The following is a 14959-nucleotide window of genomic DNA, read 5'->3' on the forward strand; positions in this document are numbered from 1 at the left end:
GTTCGTTCCAAAAATCACGTTCCCGAAGGTTTCATTCCGTTTGGACTCCGTTTGATATTCTTTTTCTGCGAAACTCTGAAATAGGCAAAAAACAGCAATTCTGGGCTGGGCCTCCGGTTAATAGGTTAGTCCCAAAAATAATATAAAAGTGTATAATAAAGCCCATTAATGTCCAAAACAGAATATAATATAGCATGGAACAATCAAAAATTATAGATACGTTGGAGACGTATCAAGCATCCCCAAGCTTAATTCCTGCTCGTCCTCGAGTAGGTAAATGATAAAAACAGAATTTTTGATGTGGAGTGCTACTTAGCATAATTTCAATATAATTCTTCTTATTGTGGCATGAATGTTCAGATTTGATATGATTCAAGATAAAAGTTTAATGTTGACATAAACATAATAATACTTCAAGCATACTAACTAAGCAATTATGTCTTATCAAAATAACATAGCCAAAGCAAGTTATCCCTACAAAATCATATAGTCTGGCTATGCTCCATCTTCCCCACACAAAATATTCATATCATGTACGACCCCGGTTTTAGCCAAGCAATTGGTTCATACTTTTAACGCGCTTCAGCCTTTTCAACTCTTACGCAATACCGCGCAAGACATGGATATAGCACTATGGTGGAGTAAGGTATAATGGTAGGGGTTATGTGGGAAGACAAAAAGGAGAAAGTCTCACATCAACGAGGCTAATCAACGGGCTATGGAGATGCCCATCAATTGATGTTAATGCAAGGAGTAGGGATTGCCATGCAACGGATGCACTAGAGCTATAAGTGTATGAAAGCTCAAAAAGAAACTAAGTGGGTGTGCATCCAACTTGCTTGCTCACGAAGACCTCGGGCATTTGAGGAAGCCCATCATTGGAATATACAAGCCAAGTTCTATAATGAAATTTCCCACTAGTATATGAAAGTGACAAAATGAGAAACTCTCTATTATGAAGATCACGGTGCTACTTTGAAGCACAAGTGTGGTAAAAGGATAGTAACATTGTCCCTTCTCTCTTTTTCTCTCATTTTTTTGGGCCTTTTCTCTTTCTTTTTTTATGGCCTCTTTTTTTTAGCCGGAGTCTCATCCCGACTTGTGGGGGAATCATAGTCTCCATCATCCTTTCCTCACTTGGGACAATGCTCTAATAATGATGATCATCACACTTTTATTTACTTACAACTCATGAATTACAACTCAATACTTAGAACAAAATATGACTCTATATGAATGCCTCCGGCAGTGTACCGGGATATGCAATGAATCAAGAGCGACATGTATGAAAGAATTATGAACGGTGGCTTTGCCACAAATACAATGTCAACTACATGATCATGCAAATAAATATGACAATAATGGAGCGTGTCATGATAAACGAAACGATGGAAAGTTGCATGGCAATATATCTCAGAATGGCTATCGAAATGCCATGATAGGTAGGTATGGTGGCTGTTTTGAGGAAGATATAAGGAGGTTTATGTGTGATAGAGCGTATCATATCACGGAGTTTGGATGCACCGGCGAAGTTTGCACCAACTCTCAAGGTGAGAAAGGGCAATGCACGGTACCGAAGAGGCTAGAAAATTGCGGAAAGGTAAGTGTGCATATAATCCATGGACTCACATTAGTCATAAAGAACTCATATACTTATTGCAAAAATTTATTAGCCCTCGAAGCAAAGTACTACTACGCATGCTCCTAGGGGAAGGGTTGGTAGGAGTTAACCATCGCGCGATCCCGACCGCCACACAAAGGAAGACAATCAACAAATACCTCATGCTCCAACTTCGTTACATAATGGTTCACCATACGTGCATGCTACGGGAATCACAAACTCCAACACATGTATTTTTCAATTCCACAATTACTCAACTAGCACAACTATGATATTACCACCTTTATATCTCAAAACAATTATCAAGCATCAAATTTCTCATGATATTAATTAAAGCAAATTGCCATGCTATTTTAAGATCCTCAAAATAATATAAGTGAAGCACGAGAGATCAATCTATAAAACAAATCCACCATCGTGCTCTAAAAGATATAAGTGAAGCACATAGAGTATTCTAATAAATTCCGAATCAAGTGTGACTCTCTCAAAAGGTGTGTAAAGCAAGGATGATTGTGGTAAACTAAAAAATAAAGACTCAAATAATACAAGACACTCCAAGCAAAACACATATCATGTGGTGAATAAAAATATAGCTCCAAGTAAAGTTACCGATGGAACTAGACGAAAGAGGGGATGCCTTCCGGGGCATCCCCAAGCTTTGGCTTTTAGGCATCCTTAGATTATCTTGGGGTGCCATGGGCATCCCCAAGCTTAGGCTCTTGCCACTCCTTGTTCCATAATCCATCAAATCTTTCACCCAAAACTTGAAAACTTCACAACACAAAACTCAGCAGAAAATCTCGTGAGCTCCGTTAGCGAAAGGAAACAAAAGACCACTTCAAGGTACTGTAATGAACTCATTCTTTATTTATATTGGTGTTAAACCTACTGTATTCCAACTTCTCTATGGTTTATAAACTATTTTACTAGCCATAGATTCATCAAAATAAGCAAACAACACACGAAAAACAGAATCTGTCAAAAACAGAACAGTCTGTAGTAATCTGTAACTAACGCAAACTTCTGCAACTCAAAAACATCTACCAAAATAGGAAGACCTAGACAATTTTTTTATTGATCAGCAGCAATTGGAATCAATATTTTATCACGTTCTGGTGATTTTTAACAATTATTTTCGTGAACAGAAAGTTTCTGGAATTTACAGCAAGATCAAATAACTATCATCCAAGAAGATCCTATAGGTTAAACTTGGCACAAACACTAATTAAAACAAAAAAAGACATCTAACCAGAGGCTAGATCAAATATTTATTCCTAAACAGAAACAAAAAGCAAAAAACCTAAAAATAAAATTGGGTTGCCTCCCAACAAGCGCTATCGTTTAACGCCCCTAGCTAGGCATAATAGCAAGGATAGATTTAGGTATTGCCATCTTTGGTAGGCAATTCTTCAATGAGGCATCTATCATCCTTAGGAGTTTCTTTCTTTTTATTAATTATCAAACTTTTAGGCACAAGATCGAAAAAATTCATTTGTAACAAATGGTTCCTTAATGATAGCAAAAAGATTGGGATGAATACTTATAGCTTTGAGATCCGCAGTTTCCTTACTAGAGGATTCACCCTTATTTTTAGGAACATACATAAGCTTGGCAATTTTAGTTGGAGGACTTGGAGTATTCTTTACGGAAGAAAAAGCGGTTCCCAAGTTGGTAATGATATTCTCAAGTTTATCGATTCTAGTGGAATCCTGATTTATTTTCTCATTAACTATGGGTTCCTTCTCCTTAATATTTTTCAAAGTGACTCCTACTTTAGATCCATATTGAGTGATTCAGTTGTGGATCTTTTTATCCAAATTTCAATTAGCTCTACGTAGCAACTTTATTTTCAATTATTTCAAGTCTTTGCATTACATGCTCCAAAGTTAACATAGTTCCATTAATCATAAGAGGTGGTGAGCCAAACAAATCTATCATAGCATTATAAGAATCAAAAGTATGGCTACCCAAGAAATTCCCTCCGGTAATGGTATCAAGGATATATCTGTACCAAGGAGTAGTGCCTACATAAAAATTGCGGAGAAGAACGGAAGGAGATTGTTTCCTGGTAGATCTATTTTGAGCATTGCAAATCCTATACCAAGCGTCTTTTAAATTTTCTCCTTCCATTTGCTTAAAATTAAGAACTTCATTCTCGGGAGACAACGGAGAAGATAGGGGACTAGCCATAACGACAAGCAAGTGAAAAAGAGGCGAACGGAAAAGAGAGGGCGAATAAAACGGCAAGGGTGAAGTGGGGGAGAGGAAAACGAGAGGCAAATGGCAAATAATGTAATGCGGGACATAAGGGTTTGTGATGGGTACTTGGTATGTTGACTTTTGCGTAGACTCCCCGGCAACGGCGCCACAAATGGCTCGTTGTCGAGAGTTCAAATCTTGACTTGACTTTGCGTAAGCCTCCCCGGCAACGGCGCCAGAAATCCTTCTTGCTACCTCTTGAGCACTGCGTTGGTTTTCCCTTGAAGAGGAAAGGGTGATGCAGTAAAGCAGCGTAAGTATTTCCCTTAGTGTTTGAGAACCAAGGTATCAATCCAGTAGGAGACCACGCACGAGTCCCTCGCACCTACACAAACAAATAAATCCTCGCAACCAACGCGATAAGGGGTTGTCAATCCCTACACTGTCACTTACGAGAGTGAGATCTGATAGATATGATAAGATAATATTTTTGGTATTTTTATAATAAAGATGCAAAGTAAAATAAAAGGCAATGAAAATAACTAAGTATTGGAAGATTAATATGATGGAAAATAGACCCGGGGGCCATAGGTTTCACTAGTGGCTTCTCTCGAGAGCATAAGTATTACGGTGGGTGAACAAATTACTGTTGAGCAATTGATAGAATTGAGCATAGTTATGAGAATATCTAGGTATGATCATGTATATAGGCATCACGTCCGAGACAAGTAGACCGACTCCTGCCTGCATCTACTACTATTACTCCACACATCGACCGCTATCCAGCATGCATCTAGAGTATTAAGTTCAAAAGAACAGAGTAACGCTTTAAGCAAGATGACATGATGTAGAGGGATAAACTCATGCAATATGATATAAACCCCATCTTGTTATCCTCGATGGCAACAATACAATACGTGCCTTGTTGCCCCTGCTGTCACTGGGAAAGGACACCGCAAGATTGAACCCAAAGCTAAGCACTTCTCCCATTGCAAGAAAGATCAATCTAGTAGGCCAAACCAAACTGATAATTCGAAGAGACTTGCAAAGATAACCGATCATACATAAAAGAATTCAGAGGAGATTCAAATATTGTTCATAGATAAACTTGATCATAAACCCACAATTCATCGGTCTCAACAAACACACCGCAAAAGAAGATTACATCGAATAGATCTCCACGAAAGAGGGGGAGAACATTGTATTGAGATCCAAAATGAGAGAAGAAGCCATCTAGCTAATAACTATGGACCCGAAGGTCTGAGGTAAACTACTCACACATCATCAGAGAGGCTATGGTGTTGATGTAGAAGCCCTCTGTGATCGATGCCCCCTCCGGCGGAGCTCCGAAACAGGCCCCAAGATGGGATCTCATGGGTACAGAAGGTTGCGGTGGTGGAATTAGGTTTTTGGCTCTGTATCTGGTAGTTTGGGGGTACGTAGGTATATATAGGAGGAAGGAGTACGTCGGTGGAGCAACGTGGGGCCCACGAGGGTGGAGGGCGCGCCTGGGGGGTAGGCGCGCCCCCCTACCTCATGCCCTCCTGGTTGATGTCTTGACGTAGGGTCCAAGTCCTCTGGATCACGTTCGTTCCGAAAATCACATTTCTGAAGGTTTCATTCTGTTTGGACTCCGTTTGATATTCTTTTTCTGCGAAACTCTGAAATAGGCAAAAACCAGCAATTCTGGGTTGGGCCTCCGGTTAATAGGTTAGTCCCAAAAATAATATAAAAGTGTATAATAAAGCCCATTAATGTCCAAAACAGAATATAATATAGCATGGAACAATCAAAAATTATAGATACGTTGGAGACGTATCAGATGGCAAGGACTAAAGGCTCATCTTCGGCCGTAAGGGCGGCTGCCTCTACGGTCAGGGCTTGGGGCCCTGCCGGAGGTTGCTGCTCCCCGGCAAGCTTGGGGCACCCGGCAACGTCCTTGCCGGCGGCTCCTGGGAGCTCAGCGGGAAAGTACTTGCTAGGGCCTCCCTTCCTTCTCTTGTTCTGTCATGCTGATGGCTTTATGGATGGCTAAGTTAATTGAAGCACAAAGGTACCTGGTTCCACAGGCAACTCAAGGCAGCGCGGTTCGACAGGTTGTCGGCAATGCCGTTCTCCGCTCGGGGAACGTGCTCTGCTTGCAGTCTGTCAAAACGCTCTTCCAACTTCCTCACTTCATCCACATAGGCCTCCATCAGCGGGCTCTGGTAATCCTTGTTGACTTGCTTAACGACGAGCTGCGAATCACCCCTGATGATGAGCTTCCTGATTCCAAGGTCTGCCGTGATCCTGAGACCGGCAAGCAATCCCTCGTACTCCGCCGTATTGTTTGTTGAATTTTCCAGGGGAAAGTGCATCTGGATTACGTACTTGAGGTGCTCTCCAGTGCGTGCATTGAGTAGCACGCCGGCACCAGCACCTTGCAGTGAGAAAGCACCATCAAAGTACAGAACCCAATCGCGGCAGGTCTCCTTGTCGGGAAGGGTGGTCTCTTGAATCTCTTCATCAGGCGTTGCGGTCCATTCTGCTATGAATTCTGCCAAGGCTCGGCTCTTGATCGTTGAAGTTCTTTCAAACTTGAGGCCAAAGCTCGACAGCTCCAACAACCACTCCACAATCCTCCCTGTCGGATCTGGGTTGTGCAAAATCCGTTGCAAAGGGAGGCGGGTGACAACGGTGATCTCATGCTCTTGGAAATAGTGACGCAGCTTTCTCAAGGCCATAAGGAGGCTGAAAAGTAGCTTCTGCATACCAGAATATCTTGATCTAGCCCGCTGCAAGAGGGAACTGACAAAATAAACTGGGTGCTGCACCACCTTCTTCTTCTGTTCCACTTCGCCCATCTGCGCAGACTCTGTCTTGCCGGGACCGGGCCTTGCCGGGGGTTCCGCCTTGCCGGCGTCAGGCCCTGCAGGGGGAGACCCTGGCCCATCATCCGTCGGCTCTGCTGCTACTGCCGCTTCTTCCTCAAGTTCCCTCCGCACCACCAGCGCAGCACTAACCACTTGATTCGTGGCTGCTAGGTATAGCAGCAACTGCTCTTGTGGTTTAGGCGCGACTAGTATTGGCGTGGAGGAGAGGTACCTCTTCAAGTCTTGCAGTGCTGCCTCTGCCTCCGGGGCCCATTTCACTGGACCCGCCTTTTTCAAAACTTTGAAAAAGGGGAGGGCATGCTCAGCAGATTTGGAGATGAACCTACTCAGGGCAGCAACGCAGCCGGCGAGCCTACGGACGTCTTTGACCCGTTTTGGCGTCTCAATCTGCTCAATTGCTTTGATCTTGTCAGGATTTGCTTCGATCCCGCGTTGAGACACAAAGAACCCGAGAAGTTTGCCAGATGGGACACCGAACACGCACTTCTCTGGGTTGAGCTTGAGGTTGATCTTGCACAGATTTGCAAATGTTTCTTCTGGGTCTTGCACTAGCGTGGCCCTGTCCTTGGTTTTGACTACTATATCATCCATATAAGCTCCCATATTTCTATGCAGCTGCGGCTCAAAACCAATTTGGACTGCACGGGAAAATGTCGAACCAACGCTCTTCAACCCGAAAGGCATCCGGATAAAACAGTACGTACCACATGGGGTGATCAATGCGGTCTTCTCCTCATCTTCCTTCATCATGAAGATCTGGTGGTATCCTGAGTAGGCGTCGAGGAAGGACAGCAGGTCACACCCGGCAGTGGAGTCCACTATCTGGTTAATGCGTGGCAAGGGGAAAGGATCCTTTGGACAGGCCTTATTGATGTCTGTGTAGTCAATACACAGCCTCCACTTCCCATTTGCCTTATGCACTACCACTGGGTTAGCTAACCACGTGGGGTGGAGCACTCCTCTAACCAGGCCTGCCGCCTCCAACTTCCTGATCTTCTCGATGATGAACTCTTGTCGCTCCAAAGCTTGCTTCCTGACCTTCTGCTTGACGGACCGCGCATGAGGACGGACAGCAAGATGGTGCACAATCACCTCCCTGGGAACGCCGGGGATGTGGGATGCTTGCCATGCAAACACGTCGACATTCACCCGCAGGAAGGCGACGAGCGCGCTTTCCTATTTGCTGCCGAGGGTGGAGCTTATAGTAAAAGCTCCGCCCATGCCGTCCTCCTTGACGGGCACCTTCTTGGTCTCTGGTGGTGCAGCCTTGGACTTCTTGCTCCTACCGGTGGAGCTCTCTGGCATGTCCTCAACAGGAGTGCAGTAGTCCTAAGAGGCGCGCTTCCGGAGTGGGTGCAAGAGGTCTTGCTAGAAGAGGTCTCACCGGAAGGGGTCTTGCCGGCAGAGGCCTTGCCGGCTTTCTTCCTTCCTGGAGCTTCAGCGGCAGGAGCAAGTGCCTAGGCGGCAGTTGCTGCAACTGCCTCTTGGTAGAGTTGGTCAGTGCAGATGAGCGTGTCTTTCTTGTCGGAGGGGACGGTGATGATGGTCAGCGGCCCCGGCATCTTCAACGTGTTGTAGGCGTAGTGTGACGCCGCCATCAACTTGGCCAGCGCTGGGCGGCCGAGGATCCCGTTGTACGGCAAGGGGATCTCGACGACATCAAAAACGATCGTCTCCGTCCTATAGTTCAGCTCGCCCCCAAACGTAACGGGCAGTGTGATTTTACCTTTCGGCTGACTCCTTCCCGGGTTAACCCCTTGAAACGTGCCCGTCTCCTCGAGATCTCCATCAGGAATCTGCAGCTTCTTGATCACAGCGGGCGAGATCAAATTCAGACCAACCCAACCGTCAACCAGCACTTTTGTCACCTTGAGGTTGCGTATTGTTGGTGAAACCAACAACGGCAAACACCCGACCACTGTTGTGCGATCAGGGTGATCCTCGGTGTCACAAATGATGGGTGTGCGGGATCACTTCAGTGGCTTCTGGGCATCGAACGATGGCTCTACTACAGTGACCTCACGCGCCCACTGCTTCAGTTGGCGGTGAGAGGTGTGCAACGAGGCGCCACCGTTGATGCACATGGCCTCTGTAGCTTTCTGGAACTCGTGCTCACCGGACTCGTCGTCCTCGTTGTGATCATCATCTTCCTCCTTCTTGTTGCGGCCCCGAGCGGGCCTCTCTTGTTGATTATCTTTGTCGCGGAGGCCTCCTTGGCCACCGCGCTTCTTGCTGGACCCCTCAGCACCATCCTGGCCCTTCTCTTTGTCCCACCTTTCATATTCATCTTTCTGCTTTTCTGCAAGCAGCTCGACCTGTCGGCAGTTCTGGAGGTCATGGCCCTTGGTGCGATGGATCTTGTAGTACTGCTTGTCGGAGCCTCCTGGCTTGTCGGCGTCCGCCAAGGCCCGGCAGGCGACGCACCCGGCAACCTCCTTGCTGGGGTCGTCAGCCTTGGCCTTCTTGGCGGCGCCGGGGTCGCCGGACCCCTCAACGGCAAGCACAGTCTTGCCCTTACGCTTCATGTTCGGGCGCCGGCCCTTCTTCGTCGGGGCGGCGGCGTCTTCGTCCGTGGAGTCGGTTTCCGCGCCGACGTCCTCACTGGGGTACTTCCTTCCTTCCTCAGCCGGAGCACATATCAGCCAGAACATAAAGTTCGGCTACATCCTTGACCTTGTTCATCGCCAGCTCTTCACGCATCTTGCGGTTGCGTACGCTCTGATGGAATGCACTGATGACAGCGGCGGGATGAACATCTAGGATGGTGTACTGCACACGGCTGAATCTTTGTATGTACTTACGCAGGGACTCGCCATCCTTCTGGGGGATGACATGCAAGTCACTTGCCTGGCCAGGAGCTTGGTGGCCTCCGGTAAAGGCACCAACAAACTCGTGGCACAGATCCGACCAGGAAGAGATGGAATCCACCGACAGGTGCATCAACCACGACATGACATTGGGCTTAAGCGCCAACGGAAAGTAGTTGGCGAGCACCTTGTCGTCGGGAGCCCTGGCGGCTTGCATCGCGATGGTGTAGATGATGCGGAACTCCAATGGGTGAGTCTTGCCGTTGTACTTTTCCCCAACATCATGCTTGAACATGCGATGGGAGGGCCACTGGAACTGCCGCAACTTTCGGGTTAAGGCCGGACAACCCACCTCGTAAGGCAGGTCGCCAGAGCCCCCCGACGCTGGGTGGTCCATAGCAGGCCCCGCACGCCGATCCGACTGATGGAGCGCTTACCGCCATCGCTCGATGGTGGTTCGAGCGTCTTCCTGAGCTCTCTCTCGAAGAACTCGACGTTGGTCGCAGCGGGTTCGCGGGTCGTACGACGCTGTGAACATTGTCACAGGCGTCGGCCCGACAAGCTGGTGGCTGCTATCACGGCCGTGGAGGAGGAGAATGCACCATGGTCTCAACGTCCCCGGTCCTCCCACCGCCGGCATGCACCGGCTCGACAGATCGCCGGCATGAGGGTCCCGCTGGGAGCGGCTCGTCTTTGTTGGCGAAGCTTATGAGGCTTCGGATGGTGGCCCTCCACTCGTCGAGCTTCTCCGCAGCGGGGGGAAGTCGAGGAGCAGTTGCAGCGCGCCAATGCTTCTGCTGGCGTGGGCGGCGATGAAAGCTGCGTGGACTGCGACGCGCTCCGACTTCTAACCACGTTAGAAGGAGCTCTGTCCCGGTCTCGCGGTCGCACGCCGCTTCCGCCAACGTCCAGGTGCGCACGCCGGCCTGGTGCGTCCTGAGAGTGGCGCACAGGGCTCTTCCCGCGGCGGTGCCCGAGAACTCTGACGTCGCAGTGTTGCTCATCGCGCGCGGCCTGGGAAGGCCGCAGCGCGGGTGCCAGCTGGGGTGCCATAGAGGTTGCCGCGCCGCACGTGGGCCGCACGGCCCCGCCCCCGGACTCAGCGGCGCGCGGCTCGTTGTCTTGGACTCGAACAACGCCGCTCGCCTGGCTCCGATTGCCAGAGTGTCGTGGATGTGCATGGGCCACGTCTCTGGCACCATCCGTGGCCACCCGGTCGCCTGCCCACGCTGGCGCGGACGGGCCGGCTCCGGATGACCCGATCGATGTGATCCCCTTCTTCTTGGGGGCCATGGTGATGATGAAGTCGATGCGCTAACTTCTAAACCGGATTTTCACAGCTTGCGCCCCCTACCTGGCGCGCCAAAGATGTCGGGGAAACGACACCTATGGGATCACAGAGAATCCCTACTACGATTGACAGGGCGTGGGGCTGTGGAAAGAGCGGGTTTAGAAGATCAACGCGGGGGAATTTTATCCAGGTTCGGGCCGCAAGCGATGCGTAATATCCTAATCCTGCTTTGGTGTGTTTATCTGGTGTTCTTGGACTAGCTACAAGACATGCAGGGTCCAAAAAGTCCGAATCCTTCCTCAGTATGCCTCGGGCCTCCTTTTTAGTCAAAAGGGGTCACCAGAATGGCACACAGGAGGTGGAAGTATGTACTCTATACAAGTCTATCTCTGGCATCGTAGGACAAAACGCATTTAATGCGCTGCCGACGTGCCCTCTCACTTTATCAGGGATGGCAAGGAAGCTCGTCCCATCTGTCGCCACTTCGCCTCGCTCTGACGCGCGTCCACGCTGACGATGCGTGATGCGCCACGCTGGCTGGCTGGCTGCTAAACTGGTGCGGTGGCAGAGTCTTCACGAAGATCTGCATGCCACCACGCAGGTGCTTGCTGAGTTGGCCTGGAAGCCGCACGCCGCCACGCAGGTGCCTACTTAGTTGGTGGGCTGACATGTGTGTCAGAACGACGGTGGATCCTCGGTAGGTGTGGGCCTGGGTGTGGCCCCACAGATGTCCCCGGCAAGGGTCTTGCCGGGGGCCTTCGTCTTCTGGTTCTCATCTAGATCTGCAGTCCTCTGGTCTTCACAAAGATCTGCATGCCACCTATGCAGGCACCTCCTGAGCCCTGGTTCCAACGTTGTTGATGGTGTCGGAACCTTTGTGCTCGAGGGTGGAAGCCTTGCTGGTGTTGAGCAAGTCGCCCCGGCAAGGCTCTTGCCGGGGCTATGCAGGCCGCCCTGGCAAGGCTTCTTGCCGGGGAAAGCCCACCTTGTCCCCTTGCTCCTCGCGCCTCTGGCTTGGCGCTGCTCTGGTAGTCTTGTGTCTTTGCTTCCTCTTCTGCCCTGCCAAGCGTGGCCGCAAGTGGGGCTGCGACTGCCCGCGCACAAATAAAGGGGTGCAGAAGGCCCCTACTTTTGTACACCGACATATGTACATCCCACACAATCGCTCCAAGGAAAACGTTTCCGTTCACAGGTACATCACACACAATTTTTCCCGTTAAATCGTTTGCGTTATTGAATGTATCACACACGGTTCGTTGAAGAAACTGTGTGGCAAAGGATGTCCATCACACACAGTTTTTATGTGGTAAACGTTTGCGCAAGGTGGCCTAACGCAAACAGTTTTCAAGAGAAAGTCGTGTGTGATTGTTCATTGATCCAACGCGGTTTATTCCTAGAAACTGTGTGCGTTGCCTGAGGTCATCGCCCACGGTATTTTTTCAACAACCGTTTGCAATAGCAAAACCCAATTAGTAGGCTAATTCGCCATTAGCAGGCTAATTATCCGATTATTCATAATCCATTTATTAATCTAATTGACATTTCATATTAAGCACACAATGTATTTCATTTTCATAATTGAAATACATCAGAGTACAACATGATATAGCTTCAGCACTCAGCTACCGCATTACACAACTACACCAGGACCAAGTTTCACATGCAACATCTATAACCTTTCGAAATTAGCATCATAGACGGTACATCGACAGATGTATCTCATCTGGAAAGCTGCTGAAGCAGAAGGCGAATATTGAGGATGTTGAAGGTCTTTGTAACTTTAGGCCAGTGCCTTTGGATGATTGACCGTCCATCCTTCGTCCTCTTCAGGAACACTTCAATATTGAACCGTGGGTGTTGTATGAATAACTTCCTCGCCTCCTAACCATACAGGTTGTTTGAGAGGTAATCATCAGTGATCTGCTTTGGAAAGGCCTGAAAACAAGGATGTGCATAAATATCTTCTCTATATTGAAAATGGGGCAAAGGAATAAAAAAGGCAAGGTATAATAGTTAGTACCATCCTGTAGTGAACCGATGTCTTCTTCATTGTGCAGACAAAGATCTTGTTGTTTTTGTCGCTAATTTCTTTATCCTAACAATCTTCTGAGTTTCTTGACTTGACTGATATTCATGAACAACTCATTTCCTCATATGCAAAAAGGGTCGAACAGTGGGTCAAAACCTCTGACAGCAGGACCTACATGTGCAAGACCAAATTGCTAAAAACCTAAATATTAGAATGGTTCCTGCAATTTCACAATAATGTGCTATTAAACAACGTACCATGCACGTGCTAACCTCGATTGTAAACCTCAGTGCTTCCCATTGTTTCCCTGCAACACATATAAGGTAGTTAGTCATCAGGTTAAGTAAGGGTTCGCATGCTATCAGTAAAATATGTTGATGAAAAATAAGCACATTGCAGATTCATCATATTAATTCAAGCCACGTGGAAAACCCATTTATCCAAACCAAGCATGATTAAGAACTAGGAAATATAACACTTGTATATGTTGATCATGTATTAAGTGCAGCCAAATTCGATTTATTCCTCACATGCAGAACAATACAAAATTCGACCCACAACAATTGGACATCGCAGTGTAGAATTAAACCAAGCAGTTATCTAAACACCACAACAAATGAACCAAACATTAACTGAGCACCACATTGCACAATATAACATACTCCTAATAGAAGATCAGACAGTTAACCAAACCAAGCATGCTTAACAACTTGGAAATATAGCAATTGTATTTGTTTCTCATGTATTTAGTACAGCCAAATTCGATTTATTTCTCACATGGTATACAATAACAGAATGCAGCCACAACAATTGAACATCGCATTGCAGAATTGAACCAAGCAGTTAACTAAACACCACAACAAATGAACCAAACGTTAACTGAGCACCACATTGCACAATAAAACATACTCGTAATAGAAGATCAGAGAGTTAACCAAACCAAGCATGCTTAACAACTTGGAAATATTGCACCCTGAAGAATTGAACATCACATTTGCAGAACTGAACCAAGCAGTTAACTGAACACCACATTGCACGACATATAGAACATATACACTATAGTAGAAGATTGCATAGTAAAACTAGATAGCACAATTCACTAGAATTTATTAAGGAAAGGTAGTAGCTAGCAAACGATGGCCTCGAGAAAACGCCATGAACTGTCGTTTAAAGCAGCCAACCGCGTCGCGGCGTCGGTGCGAAGCGTCAACAGTGGCCTCGACGGCGAGGTGCTCCTCCAAGATCCGGGAGTCGGCACGAATAGCAGCCATCGCGACCTCATCCACGCGTGCGGCGGCGATTTGCTTCTCCGCTGCCAAATGCTCCTTGAGATCCTGGCTATACTGCGTGCACCACGGCTTAGGCCGGCGCTTATTTGGTGGAGGGGTCGGTGATTTGGGTGGAAAGTGTCGCGCTCGCGCCGGCGGTCGGGGCATGTGGGATGTGGAAGGAGGAGGAGGATGGGGGTCGGGTGTGGATTACCTTCCTGGATAGACGAGGCCGAGCAGCGTGAAGGAGGGTCGCCGACGAGGAGGCGGCGCTGCAAGTAAGGAGTGAAGGTTTCAACTTGAAAAGGAAGGCGGAAAGAGGGGGAAATGTGGCTTTTGGTAAGGGGGAGGGGGCGGGGAGGTAGATATTTCCGCGGAAGCCGAAAATTTGGAATCGCTTCAGCCAAAAAACTGGCGCGCAAAGTGTCATCAGACACGGTCCCCTATTCAGAACTGTGTACGATATGTGGACATCACAAACGATTCAGATTGCTTCACCCGTGTGTGATGAGTTTGAACATCAAAAGTTTTGGTTCAAATTTCCATGGTTACAGTGGTCATCCACGTCATTGCGTAATTTGGGTACACAAAGGAGACTACAGCACACCCACACTTCTTAATCGACCAAGTTCAGCAATTAAACAGAGCTAGCTGACCTAAACATTACTCTAACAAATTAAAGACCGGTGCTCTTCTTTACCTAATAATAAAGGACGGAGGCTTTCATAGTTCTCCATATGTCTATTAGTTTTTTCTTTACGTTCTTTTGTTTTCCATGCATTCTTATATGTATTTGTACTTTTGGAAAAATGTGCGTTCTGATATGTAATCGATCGTGTTATGTGTGTTAAAGACTATTGGGTTGTCGGTT

The sequence above is a fragment of the Triticum aestivum genome, chromosome 3D (assembly GCF_018294505.1).
Source record: "Triticum aestivum cultivar Chinese Spring chromosome 3D, IWGSC CS RefSeq v2.1, whole genome shotgun sequence".
NCBI lineage: Eukaryota > Viridiplantae > Streptophyta > Magnoliopsida > Poales > Poaceae > Triticum > Triticum aestivum.